General features: G+C 43.8%; 1 pseudogene; it reads left to right on the forward strand.

The window, feature by feature from the left end:
• The first annotated feature begins 7070 nt into the window (after positions 1 to 7070).
• Positions 7071 to 14213, forward strand: part of LOC102943676 — a 93277-nt pseudogene continuing 86134 nt past the window's right edge.

Raw genomic sequence — 14213 nt, forward strand, 5'->3', positions numbered from 1 at the left:
CCCAGAACACAGTAGCTTTCTACACAAGAGATACTTGTCCCAGAGGAAACCAGAAAGTATTCAGACTCCCAGAAGTAATTAACTCTTGCTCTTAGAGCCAGAAAAATAAAGGATTTTATTTTCCAAAAGGAGAAGGGCAGAGAGGGAAATATATAAATTAGATCAACACCCACGTATGCCCCCCCTCAACTGGCAGGAACTGACTTTTCAGGGTAAAATGTAGCTGACATTCTTACATATTGTACTGGTGAGACAGAGTGAGAAAGAGATAGAAGGAGACAGAGGGAGGGAGATATTAACTAGATAGATGAATTTAGGGATAGAGAGTGAGAGAGATTCATCTCTCAGAGCTACACTGTGATAACATTCAATTCAACTAGTACTTTCCTCCCACAATAGTTCCATTAACTTCAGTATCATAAACTGAGTAAAGCTATATGGTCTCAGAGTTAGTCTGTTTATCTATGTTGGGGAGTGTGCACTAAAATTCTGAATGTCCATGATCTCTTTACGGAAGATTGGTGAGTTCCCTCTTATTTTACTCCTCTTTAGTCTGTTATGGGCATATAGAAAATATATCTGTGAATACTGAATCTTATCTTGAAAAATGCTGAGAATCTATATGGGTCTGCAGATCCTCAGCCTGAGAAGTCAGGAACCAATCAGGACTGCAAAGCCAATCCATATGTGTTAAATTAATATTTGATAAATGCAAAGTTATGCACATCAGAAAATGCAATCCCAACTGTACATATAAAATGATGGGGGTCTAAATTAGCTGATACCACTCGAGAAGGAGATCTTGGACTCATTGTGGATAGTTTGCTGAAAACTTCCTCTCAGTATACAGAGGTGGCAAAATGTTAACAGAATGTTGGGAATCATTAGGAAAGGGATAGATAATACGACAGAAAATATATTGCTTCTATATAAATGCATAGTATGCCCACATCTTGAATACTGCATGAAGACCTGGTTGCCCCATCTCAAAAACAATATATTAGAATTGGAAAAGGTACAGAAAAGGACAACAAAATGATTAGGGGTATGGAACAGCTTCCACACGAGGAGAGATTAATAAGACTGGGATTTTTCAACTTGGAAAAGAGATTAATGGGAAATATGAGAGAGGTCTATAAAATCATGACTGGTGTGGAGAAAGTAAATAAGGAAGTGTTGTTTACTCCTTCTCATAACACAAGAACTAGGGGTCACCCAATGAAATTAATAGGTAGCAGGTTTAAAACAAAAGGAAATATTTCTTCACACAACAGAAAGAAAAACTGTTGAACTCTTTGCCAGAGGATGTTGTGTAGGCCAAGACTATATCAGGGTTCAAAAAATAACTAGATAAATTCATGGAGGATAGGTCCATGAATGGCTATTCGTGAGTGTAGTGAAGCGAGGACTCACTGCTGCAGCGCCTCCTGCTGGTTGTCTGGGAATTAGCTCTTTCCAGCAAATGGAGCGCCCACTAGAGGCCCGTGTCTCAACTGCTGCTGCCCTCCCAGACCCCGGTGCCTCTTTCCCTCAGGGTTCTGCCCCCAGCAGTACCCCCTTACTATGGGTTTCCCCTCCCAGGGGAACCTTCAACCCTCTAAACCCCACCTTGCCTCAGTGGCTGCTGCCAGTCATCACCTTGCCCCCGTTCACTGGGGCAGTCTGCAGTCTGTAATGGCCACTCATCATTGGCAAGGGGTTTTGGACCAGCTGCCTCTGCCTAAACCCAGGCTGCACCTTTGCAACACCAGTACCTGTGTTAGGCCCTGCACAAGGCCTGCAGTCTGGGGAGTTGCCAGGCTGGAGCTCCCTAGCTCTTCTTACCCGATTCCCCAGCACTGCTCCAGTAGTCCTTTTTTGGGCCTTTAACAAGGCCACAGCCTGGGGGTTTACGAGGCTGGAGCTTCCCAGCTCCTCTTGCCTTCCCCCAGCCCTACCCAGCTCTTCCTTAGGTACCTTGGTCACCCAGGCAGCCAGGTCTCCTTTTCCTCTACAGCTAGACAGAGCCTCCTCCAAGCTCCTGGCCCACAGCCCTCTTATAAGAATCATAGAATCATAGAATATCATGGTTCGAAGGGACCTCAGGAGGTTATCTAGTCCAACCCCCTGCTCAAAGCAGGACCCATCCCCAATTAAATCATCCCAGCCAGGGCTTTGTCAAGCCTGACCTTAAAAACTTCTAAGGAAGGAGATTCCACCACCTCCCTAGGTAACGCATTCCAGTGTTTCACCACCCTCCGAGTGAAAAAGTTTTTCCTAATATCCAACTTAAATCTCCCCCGCTGCAACTTGAGAAACTTACTCCTTGTTCTATCATCTGCCACCACTGAGAACAGTCTAGAGCCATCCTTTTGGAACCCCCTTTCAGGTAGTTGAAAGCAGCTATCAAATCTCCCCTCATTCTTCTCTTCCGTAGACTAAACATCCCCAGTTCCCTCAGCCTCTCCTCATAAGTCATGTGTTCCAGTCCCCTAAACATTTTTGTTGCCCTCCGCTGGACTCTTTCCAATTTTTCCACATCCTTCTTGTAGTGTGGGGCCCAAAACTGGACACAGTACTCCAGATGAGGCCTCACCAATGTCAACTAGAGGAGAACAATCACGTCCCTCGATCTGCTGGCAATGCCCCTACTTATACATCCCAAAATGCCATTGGCCTTCTTGGCAACAAGGGCACACTGTTGACTCATATCCAGCTTCTCGTCCACTGTAACCCCGAGGTCCTTTTCTGCAGAACTGCTGCCGAGCCATTCGGTCCCTAGAGTGTAGTGGTGCATTGGATTATTCCGTCCTAAGTGCAGGACTCTGCACTTGTCCTTGTTGAACCTCATCAGTTTTCTTTTGGCCCAATCCTCCACTTTGTCTAGGGCCCACTGTACCCTATCCCTACCCTCCAGTGTATCTACCTCTCCTTCCAATTTAGTGTCATCTGCAAACTTGCTGAGGATGCAATCCACACCATCCTCCAGATCATTTATGAAGATATTGAACAAAACAGGCCCCAGGACCGACCCTTGGAGCACTCCACTTGATACCAGCTGCCAACTAGACATGGAGCCATTGATCACTACCCGCTGAGCCTGACGATCTAGCCAGCTTTCTATCCACCTTATAGTCCATTCGTCTAGCCCATACTTCTTTAACTCGCTGGCAAGAATACCGTGGGAGACAGTGTCAAAAGCTTTGCTAAAGTCAAGGAACAACACGTCCACCACTTTCCCATCAACCACAGAACCAGTTATCTTGTCATAGAAGGCAATTAGATTAGTCAGGGCCAGCTGGGCCCTGAATGAGCTGGCCAAAGCTGTGGCTGCTTCCCCACTCAGCTTTTCCCAGACACAGCCCTCTCCAGGACTCCTTGTAACCCCTGTTCTGAGGGAGTGGGGCAGCTGCCCCACTACAGGGGGGATGGGCAGGAATGCAACACCATGTTGTAGAGTGATCCTAGACTCTGTTTGCCAGAAGCTGGGAATGGGCAACAGGGGATGGATCACATAATAATTACCTGTTCTGTTTATTCCCTCTGAAGCACATGGCATTGGCCACTGTCAGAAGACAGGATAGTGGGTTAGATGGACCACTGGTCTTACCCAGTATGGCCGTTCTTATGTTCTTATGATGTAATACACACAAAAAATGGCCACCTAGTATAACAAAAACCATCAGAGCCAGGCAAGGCAACAGCCTGCAGATTCTTGGACAGATATCCTTGGATTTATTTGCAAAGGGCTTCTGATTCTGAGACAGACCTCTTCCTACTAGGGAAGGTTTGTCTTGTCCTGTAATTGCCTTCTCTATGTATCAGAGTTTCATGTCTGTAAAACTGGGTAATAACCTTTTCTTTCTCTGGTTATTGGGGCAGGAAATGACAAGCTTTCTTGAAAAGGAATGTAGAAAAATTAAAGGCCAAAGATTAGAAACCATAAAATATAAGCAAATTTTCTTTTATAATGAAGAGATTATCTCAGAGGGGTAGTACAGCAGACAGAACAAACTTATATAGAAGGCTTTGGATCAGGTCTTAAATTAGGTGCTTTCACTGTCCTTCTATTTGCTTCAGAAAATGTAGCCAAAACACAAACCCTTGGCTGATTATCATCACATTCTAGGCAAGTTATCTTTCTACTAACCAATTCACTCATGCTTTATAGTACTAGTCCCCACAGTTAGGACACAGGGATTGTGTCACAGAAGTTTGATAACAAGTCGAGAGAAATCATCAAGACAGGATTTACTTTTTTTGGTGAGCAGATATTTACGCACACCAAGTATTTCAGTAAATATATTGGGCAGATTCCTCCGCTGGTGTAAATTGGTGCAGTTCCATTGACCTGAGAATCTGAATCATTGTGTCTGTCCTGCCTTCAAGCTTATTCCTGTGCATACTCAGAACAAAACGGGTGGAATATGATAACATTCGCTTTGATTGTGCTTTGTATAGAATCATAGACCCATAGGGTTAGAAGGGACCGCAAGGGTCATCTAGGCTAATCCCTGGCAAGTTGAAGGATTTGGTGTGTCTAAACCATCCAAGACAGCTGGCTATCCAGCCGTCTTTTGAAAACCTCCACTGAAGGAGCTTCCACAACCTCCTTAGCCAGCCTGCTCCATTGTCCTACTGTTCTTACAATTAGGAAGTTTTTCCTGATATTTAATCTACATCTGTTATGCTGTAGTTTGAGCCCATTGCCTCTTGTCCTGCCCTCTGTGGAAAAAGAGAGCAGACTTTCAAGTATTTGAAGATTGCTATCTTGCCCACCTTAATCTTGTCTTTTCTAAACTAAACATACCCAGTTCCTTTAGCCTTTGCTCACATGGCTTGCATTCTATCCCTTTGATCATTTTCGCTCGTCTCTGGATCCAGTTTATGTTGCTGTGAGTCACTACACAAGTTACAAGACAGAATAGAATCAGGAAGTAATTAGATCTTGTCTAGCACTCTCTGTTAGCAGATCCAAAAGCGCTTTACAAGAAGGCTGCTTTGTCTGAGCACACAGGGTCAAATCTTATTTCTGTCAATGGGAATTTTTATCATGGAAGTGAATGGCACAAGGATTTAGAACTTGCTCCTAAAATGTTTCTATTCTAGGGCAACTCAAAAAGCATGTTGGAAACAGCCAGTTTCCAAATTGCCACCATCAACACAAGTAATAATACTCAGGGCTGGTCAAAAATGGACAGCTGTTTTTTCAAAGAAATTTTGTAAAAAAAAAAAAATCTAATCTGTTGAGGGTTTTCCTGTTTTCTTTGTTTTCTGTTTGTTTGTTTGTTTTTTGTTGCCCAAATGCAGGATTCAATGCCTAGCTGTGGGCACCCAAGTTTAAAAGTGTTAGTCAATCATTTATAAGACATGACTAATATTTGTGCAGTGTCATCAGTATGGCTTTAGGGACTATTCAAAAGGCAAATGCTCTGTCCTGAAGAGTTTACAGTCCAAGTTAGGACACGATGAGAAATGGTATTCTCTGCTGTGAATGGAAGGGAAGACAATGACTGTAATAGGATGAATGCATGGTTGCTTTTGTTAGTAATATGTGTGCTGAGGATTTTCATAATCAGTCAGCTAAACAGAAAGAGCGCTTTGACAGGCATTCACACCTGGTCACAGAACAACAGGTTTTGGCCCTGGTGTTGCAATCAGCTCTGTATGAATGGACTCCTGTATCTGTGAGGAACCCCATTTACTTCACTGGGACTCAGCATGGGTGCAGGGGTCTATCCATGCAGATCCTGTTCAGTGAAATGGGCTGTGAAGTGCTGTTTTTTTCTGCAATTTGCTTATGTAACAATAACACTTACTCCTCAACTAATCCCATCCTTCAGCTCACTTCATCTCTAATCTCATAGCATCTGCTGAGATTACAGACCAAAAATGAGACTGAGAGACAGTGACGCTAAGGGAGTTCGAGATAGATTCTTCTCCCTCTTGTAAAAAGAAAAGGAGTACTTGTGGCACCTTAGAGACTAACCAATTTATTTGAGCATAAGCTTTCGTGAGCTATAGCTCACTTCATCAGCATAAGCTCAAATAAATTGGTTAGTCTCTAAGGTGCCACAAGTACTACTTTTCTTTTTGCGAATACAGACTAACATGGCTGCTACTCTGAAATCTCCCTCTTGTGTGTCATCAATCAAAATCTACTAATTTGCATTGAGATTGATTTAGCAGTCAATGGGGTTACACAGGTTTGATTGAGGGCAGAAAGTGGGTAGACAATGGGGTCAAATAGGTGTCAGAATTTGGCCTGATGAACCTGTATTGCTGATGGGGAAGGTGTTGGGTGCCTAAGGTTTTAGATACTTTAATAATGTGTGATTTTCAGACCAGGGTGCTGAAGTTTATCAATTTAACAGTCCAAAAATTGAAAAAATCAAAATCACCACCTACTTTACAAATCTTCGTCTATAACATTATGCTAGACGGAGAGAACACTTCCTGATTTTTTGGGAAAAAAACATCTTTGACTTGCAAACCTGTCACATATGGGACTCAATTCACCACTGCCCATTCCACTTTTCTGATGGGATAATTCTACTTAAATCATTGTAGTCATTCTGGGGTAAAGCTAGAGTAACACAAGAGTTATGAGATCTATTTATACCAATTTATACCAATCACTGACAGACAATTGAAACAAATATTCACTATGCCACTTTTACAAATTTATCTGGACGAACACAGCACTGACTAGAAAGTATTTTTCAATTTTGCTTCTTAATACTTTAATATTTTTCAACCTGTACCCTAACACAGTGCACAGGATGGATGATATAGGATATGTTTAGAAGAAAGGGTTATGCAGGAGGTTATACATGAGAAATGTTTGAGACAAGATGGACGAGGTGGATCTCTGTGTAATGAAAGAAAATACCTGTGTAAAACTACATGGAATAGGACCCATTTAATTTTTATCCAACTTAGAGTGCTGAATTAGAAATGTGAATTTGTGCATCTAAGTCCACTTGGCTTTCAAAATATCACCTGGGTGTTTTCTCTCTCTCGGCATTTCCATAAACCTGTTATTGGTTAATTTATTTTCTTTTTCTCTTTTTACAGGTCACTAAATGTGAATGGAAAACCAAACCAGTGTGACTGAGATCATTCTTGTGGGACTTTCGAATGACCCAGAACTCCAAATTTTCCTCTTTCTGGTGTTTTTAATTATTTACCTAATCACCCTGGTGGGGAACATGATGATCATGCTGGTGATAAGGGTAGAGCCTCACCTCAATACTCCAATGTACTTCTTCCTGACTCATTTGGCCTTTGTTGATATCTTTTATTCCTCAGCCATTGTCCCTGAGATGTTGATAAATTTCCAAACAAAGCACACAACCATTTCTGTCAGTGGCTGCATCGCCCAGATGTTCATCATCTTCCTCTCATCTGGTACTGAAGTTTTCATACTCTCAGCGATGGCTTATGACCGATATGCTGCCATAAGTCACCCATTGCATTATGCGGAGACCATGAACAAATGAGTCAGCAGCCAATTGGTGCATGGTTCATGGACAGTGGGGCTCTTATATTCACTGGTAAATACTGTCCCAGTGTCAAAGTTGCACTTCTGTGGGCCCAATGAAATCAGACATTTCATCTGTGAACTCCCTCCGCTACGACAACTGTCTTGCACTGTGACCTTCACCAATAAGCATTAAGCAATAAGCAATAAGTACAGCATTTTGACCCCCATGTTAAACCCAATCATCTACAGTTTGAAAAATAAAGATGTGAAAACAGCTATGGCAAGACTATTAGGGAAAATTCAAGTATCTCATGTAATGTAACCAGTGATGAGCTGCCAAAATATTAACAACCAGTTCCCTCCTCACCCCACGAGGGGGTCGTTGCCCACCCCCGCTCCCCGGGACCCCTGCCCGATCAACCCCCCCGTCCCCTGACTGCCCCCAGAACCAGGCAGGAGGGTCTCGTGGGCCACCGTAGTGGGTGCCCCCCCCACCCGTAAGAGTCACAGGAGCCTGCTGGGGGGCAAAGTGGGGAGTCCCGGGGTGCTTACCTGGGGCAGCTCCCAGGAAGCATCCAGCAGGTCCCTCTGGCTCCTAGGGGTGGGGGAGCATAGCTAGGGGTGGAGTCGGGGGAGCAGGGGGAGCAGCCACTCCCCCCACTGATCACATCAAAAGTGGCGCCTTAGGCTCCAGCCCTGGAGCACCCATGGGGAAAATTTGGTGGGTGCAAAGCACCCACTGGCAGCTCCCTGCCCCACCCCGTGCCCGGACCCAGCTCACCTCCGCTCCGCCTCCGCCCCTGAATGCACCGCCCCGCTCTGCTTCGCCGCGCCCCCTCCCTGGGCTTCCCATGAATCAGCTGTTCGGCGGGAAGCCGGAGAGGGCTGAGAAGCAGGCGGCAGCTTCCCGCTCAGGCCGAGGGTGGCGGAGGTGATTTGCACCACCCCCCGCCCCAGGTTACCTGCTGCAGCGCGGGTGACCCTCCTCGTGACCCCCCACCCCAGTTCACCTCCGCCTCCCTGGGCCTGAGTGCAAAGCTGCCACCTGCTTCTGAGCCTGCTCTGGCTTCCCGAGCCAACAGCTGATTTGCGGGAAGCCTGGGGTGGGGGCGGAGAAGCAGAGTGAGGTGGCGTGTTCAGGGGAGGAGGTGGAGCAGAGGTGAGCTGCGGCCGGGGGTGGGGCAGGGAGCTGGCGGTGGTTCTCCAGGGCTGGAGCACCTGTGGAGTCGGCACCTAAGGTGCCACTTTTGGCCGGTTAAATTTAGAAGAACTTTTAAAACTGGTTGTGCCTTGTGGAACAACCAGTTCTAAAAGGGCTTCTAAATTTAACAACCGGTTCTAGCGAACCAGTGTGAACTGGCTCCAGCTCACCTCTGAATGTAACCATATCAAGGTTTTATCATTTTAAATAAAATTATAATATATATCAAAAGTTGAAAGGACTGGACTATCTATTCTGTTCATGCAACTGGTTGACACGGATACACAACTGGCAATCTATTTAGTCTAAATAAAAGCACTAGTGTAAACAGCTTCTACAGCCAAAATTTCTGTGACGTAAATAGATATAGCTCAGTTGTCTTTCAAGGAACTATCTCAGTTTACACCAGCTGAGGATCTGGCTCATGAAGTTGATATCCATACTTGGTTTATTTCTACTTAAATCAATATAAGCTTTGGGGTTTGAGTGGTGTTGAACTGGAAAATCATCACGTGAAAAGACCCAACGCTTGGGACTTGGACTGGCTTCAGAAAGGGGCTCAGTTTCGTCTGGATGAAGGCATGCTTGGTAAAACCAAACTTTAGCCTGATTCTTAGCCTAGCTGTAAGTAAACCAGATAAATCAAGTGGCATGATTTTACCCTGCATCTACACGAGGAAAAAGGTCAAGGTTAGATAGGGTATAGCAAGCATGTATTACTCCAGGGCCTTAACCACAAAGACATACTTCCTAAAGGTGTTAGGTGCTGAAATAGGGGACTGGATATTACAATGAAGGAAGCAGGTGCCAGACAAATGCGTAGACTTGTCTAGGTGGAAACCATCAACCAACTGACGGGAAGAAATGGAGCTCAAATTCTGTTCGTTTTGTGAATACCGTATGTTGTATCTTAGCACCTCTCCTTTGAAGGGAAGAAAGGAGCATCTTGATGGATGCTGCAGAAATCTTAAGCAGAGGCTAAGTAGCTCTGGAATCTAGCTTCTCAACGTATTCCAGTCTAAATCCAGGGTAACTGAATTGAAGTGAATGGAGAGGTTAGTGGAGTTAGAGTGATGTAGGGTGGGGTTTTCAAAAGTTCTTCCATGAGTCAGGAGGATGACTGCCATTGACAGGTGATGGGACTTGTGCTCCTAACAATGTAGATGCTTTTGAAACTTCCACTCATTCCCTGAGGTCAGCCAGTGGGAAGAAGGAGAATCCACCTAGCAACAACCAGAGCAGCGGTTCCTCTCAAGCCTAACCATTGGAGTAAGGAATTAAGGCCCAGTAGACCAGTCCTACCTGGGACATCCACCACTGCCCACCTGGGGTAGGAAGCACCTCCACTTCCTGAGGAGGAGGGGCTCGACACCAGGAAAGGGATTGTGGCCTGGGTATCCACCCACCATGAGGCCAGAGATTTTCAGCTCATTTCCAGTGACTGACAGAAACATTGACAGCCCTTACGCTGAGTGTGGGATTGATTATGTTAGTGGGCACTGAGAGTTTTGTTTGCAAGTTTTGGTCAGGCTTAGGCATAGGAGAGCAAATAAATGTAATTCGTTAACCAATGGGTAGATATGAGGTGGTTAATGTAAGAGAGATGCTAAAAGTGAAAGTTGTAATAGAGGAGAGCTAATATATGGATAGGTGGGCAACTGAGGATAGTATCATTACATTTAAAGGAACTAATGACTAAGCTAGGGTGACCAGACAGCAAGTGTGAAAAATCGGGACAGGGTGTGGGGGGGTAATAGGAGCTTATATGAGAAAAAGACCCAAAAATCAGGACTGTCCCTATAAAATTGGGACATCTAGACTAACTATACAATTTGGTCATGGATGTTATGGATTCCATGACTTTAACAGATCTCTGTGACTTGTTCAGCTTCAGACGCAAAATAATTGCTAGAGCAGATCTTTTTAGAAAGTCATCTAATCTAGATTCAAAAATTCCATAACCCTTGGTACATTGTCCCAATGGTTAATTACTTTCTCTATTAAATCTTACATTTTACTTCTACTACTAGTCTGAATTTGTTTAGCTTCAACTTCCAGCCATTGGATCATGTTGCACCCTTCTCTAACAGATAGACTATCCCATTATTAAATATGTGTTCCCTGTGTAGATACACGTAGACTGTAATAAAGTCACCTCTTAATCTTTTTTCTTCAACTAAATAGACAGAGCTCCTTGTGTCTATCAGTATACACCACATATTCCATTCCTTTAATCCCTCTCGTGACTCTTCTCTGAACCTGCTCCCATTTATCAACATCCTTCTTGAATTGTGGGCACCAGAAATGGGAACAGTATTCTAGAAGCATACCTAGATACATTTTAATTCTTTGTCTACTTAGGGCCTGATCCAATTCTTAGAGTCTTTCGTCTGTGCTACAAATGGCCTATTGTGTGACTTGCTTGAAGCAACATTTATTAAGATACAGTGTGGTCTAGTAAATAGAACACAGAAGACCTAACTTCTACTCCTGGGTTCTGCTACTGACCAGCTCTGTGGCCTAGAGACAGTGACTTTCTCTCTGTGCCAGTTTCCCCCCTCAACCTTTGTCTTGGCTATTTAGATTGTTAACAGCTTGGGGTAGAAAGTATTTCTTCTATGTATTTGTCCAGCACAACAGGGTCCTGTTCTCAGCTGGGGCCACTAGGCACTAGTGTAATAAATGTAATAATGGACTATGTCCTGTTATATATTTGTATAGTGGCCAGAACAATGCGCCCCTGATGCTGATGGGGATTTTTTTGTCACTGTCACAACGCAAAGAATCATAATTGAATGAGGACAAAGATGTTGCTGCTGTTGTGTAAAATCTTGCCCCTAGATATTAATAAGGGAAGAATTGCTCAGGGCAGTACACAGCAATTTGGAAGATAATTGTAAGGATAGAATGTTCAATGGGGCCTAAGTGTGTTAGCCGCTATGAGAGAATCCCAGTCTAAATGTCCCTTCAGGCCATTAATGGCAGCCATGTTTTCTAGCAATTATCTTCGAGGCACATGCATCCAGATCCACAAAGGGATGTAGGTGCCCAAGGATTTTAGGCACTGGTGTGATCCATATTCCCCCCCCCACACACACACACTTGGCTGCCACCCAACTCTGTAGGTGTCTAAACACATGCAGCACCTACATTTTTGCTGTGAAAGTCCTCTAGGTACTTACGCTTCCGAGCATGCACACTGCTGTGTCAAGCAGACCCCTGGACTCTTGTCTCATGCCTAAGCCCCAGCATGCTGCTTCCACCAGGTGGTGACAGGCATTGCCATTCCTATCTGGCCTGCAGGGCCTGATCTGATACCACACCTAACTCCACACAAAATAGTGGGGAGAAGGGAAGGGAAGGCAACTTCCTTCATAAACTTTATTCCAGTGGTGAGGGAACTCATCCAAGAGGTTGGCTATTCCAGCTGAATTCCTCACTCTGCCCGAGGAGGAGAAGCCATTTGAATAAGGGTCCTAACCACTGGGCTCTGGAATACTCTGGTGGGGGTATCTTGCAATTTCTCTGGTTGAAACTGTTCCACTTTGGATATATTATTAAATATGCGTTGAGATAGAAGGATGCTGGGAATGATTCTATAGTCCAGTGCAGTATAGCCAACATTTATGTCATTGCCCTGCTGACCTTGAGTAAATAGCTTAGGTTAGGATTTTCAGAGGAGCCTAATGGAGTTAGACTCCCAAATTCTATTGACTTTCAATCAGAATTGAGCACTCGGTGTCATTAACTATCTAACTACAGCCTAAATAATTAATGTAAATAAAAGGCAGCAAAGTACAGAACTTAATTTAGGATCTTCCTCAATTAACTTTGTAGATTAATAGATTTAAAGCCAGAAAGAAACATTATGATCATCTTCTCTGATCTCCAGCATAACAAGGCCCATTTTATTTTACCCAGTCATTCCTGCCCAAGCTTAATAACTTCCGCGTGATAAAAGTGAGTTCTTAAACTTCTGTTTAGTAAGATAAATAGATTGGGTTCCTTTAGTCTCTCATTATAAGGCATGTTTTCCAGGCCTCTGTTCATTCTTGTAGTGCTTTTCTGAAGCTGGTGGGCACCAAAGGAGGATCTGTGTATTACGGTAGACAAACATATATGGCATTAAGTGTTGATTAATTAGTGACACAGAATTGTTAGGCAGGCTAAACTTCAGGGTTCAAGTCCCAAAGGTGACAGAATGTTACATCAACCATTATCCTGGTAAAAGTGAGTCCTCTTTGACTAAAATAAAAGAAGAATCTTATTCATCTCGATAAATATCAGGTTTTCCTGTCAGATCTACATCCATTCCTATCCCTTCATATTAATCAGGATTTGCCTATTCAGGGTTAGACCTTGTCGGGCTAGAAGATCTTGTTACTTGCATGTATCCAAAAGCTGAACCTCAGTTTGAAATCCTCACATGATCTGCACTCGGCAAAAGGACTTCAGGTGAGTTTAGTATTCTTTCACATCTGATTAATCTATTGTTTTATTTCTTTTAAAAAACGGAGTACTTGTGGCACCTTAGACTAGCCAATTTATTTGAGCATAAGCTTTCGTGAGCTACAGCTCACTTCATCAGATGCATACTGTGGAAAGTGTAGAAGATCTTTTTATATACACACAAAGCATGAAAAAATACCTCCACCCACCCCACTCTCCTGCTGGTAATAGCTTATCAAAAGTAATCACTCTCCTTACATTGTGTATGATAATCAAGGTGGGCCATTTCCAGCACAAATCCAGGGTTTAACAAGAATGTTTGGGGGGGGGGTAGGAAAAAACAAGGGGAAATAGGTTACCTTGCATAATAACTTAGCCACTCCCAGTCTCTATTCAAGCCTAAGTTAATTGTATCCAATTTGCAAATGAATTCCAATTCAACAGTTTCCAATGGGATATATGCCATCATGTGCCAGCAATGCCCCTCTGTCACGTACATTGGTCAAACTGGACAGTCTCTACGTCAAAGAATAAATGGACACAAATCAGATGTCAAGAATTATAACATTCATAAACCAGTCAGAGAACACTTCAATCTCTCTGGTCACGCGATTACAGACATGCAAGTTGCTATATTACAACAAAAAAACTTCAAATCCAGACTCCAGCGAGAAACTGTTGAATTGGAATTCATTTGCAAATTGGATACAATTAACTTAGGCTTGAATAGACTGGGCGTGGCTAAGTCATTCTGCAAGGTAATCTATTTCCCCTTGTTTTTTCCTTCCCCCCCGCCCCCCTCCTCAGACGTTCTTGTTAAACCCTGGATTTGTGCTGGAAATGGCCCACCTTGATTATCCTACACATTGTAAGGAGAGTGGTCACTTTAGATAAGCTATTACCAGCAGGAGAGAGAGTTTGTGTGTGGGGAGGGGGGTGGGGGTGAGAAAACCTGGATTTGTGCTGGAAATGGCCCACCTTGATTATCATACACATTGTAAGGAGAGTGATCACTTTAGATAAGCTATTACCAGCAGAAGAGTGGGGTGGGAGGAGGTATTTTTTCATGCTTTGTGTGTATATAAAAAGATCTTCTAC

This window comes from Chelonia mydas, chromosome 13, assembly GCF_015237465.2.
Source record: "Chelonia mydas isolate rCheMyd1 chromosome 13, rCheMyd1.pri.v2, whole genome shotgun sequence".
NCBI lineage: Eukaryota > Metazoa > Chordata > Testudines > Cheloniidae > Chelonia > Chelonia mydas.